At 42.7% G+C, this 634-nt stretch overlaps 1 long non-coding RNA gene across 1 annotated transcript; it reads left to right on the forward strand.

Moving 5' to 3' along the window:
• On the forward strand, nt 1-628 carry LOC106107939. Its single transcript, XR_001225891.1, has 3 exons — nt 1-37; nt 172-253; nt 531-628. It is a non-coding gene; the product is annotated as an uncharacterized LOC106107939 (long non-coding RNA).
• Nucleotides 629-634: the final 6 nt, after the last annotated feature.

The following is a 634-nucleotide window of genomic DNA, read 5'->3' on the forward strand; positions in this document are numbered from 1 at the left end:
ACCACCTGCGCCTCATACACACCATCGAGACCACCAGGTATCACCTCCCCCTCCCCTCCCCTCTCTCTCTCAATAAAATACAGTTTTTATAATTTTACGCGGATGAAGCAAGGAACAGCTAGTGTAATATATGTACATATGTGGGTCTACTAATAATGGTTTATGTTGCAGGAAGCTGCTCGCCGGCGTTATCTTCGCGGCGTCAGCGCAGCGAGGACTCGATAGAGATATATTGATTAGATTGTATAGAGAAGTAAGTTTCATGTTTTTCAGTATTATTATATGTTTTAGATCCTATTTATATAGTTAAAAATGTTGCAGTGTCTGAATCTGATATTTCGCAAATATTTTTTTAATTTGATGTTAAGGAAAATTCGTTTTTTTATTTTATTTTTAAGCAGAGTACGTTAGGGGGTCCTTTAAAAAGCGGAATATTTTAGGCGACTAATTTTTTAATTCCGTGCTGACGAAGTCGCGGGCAACCGCTAGTGTTACACTAACAAGTTTTAATTTTACTTGCGTGTGCGCAGCAAATGACGTCAGCGACGCACGGGCCGACGGGCGCGCTGGACGAGGTGTCGCTCGCGCTGCAGATGGCGCTGCTCTACGCGCTAGACCTCTCCGTCTTACACAA

Source organism: Papilio polytes, unplaced genomic scaffold, assembly GCF_000836215.1.
Source record: "Papilio polytes unplaced genomic scaffold, Ppol_1.0 DF821845.1, whole genome shotgun sequence".
NCBI lineage: Eukaryota > Metazoa > Arthropoda > Insecta > Lepidoptera > Papilionidae > Papilio > Papilio polytes.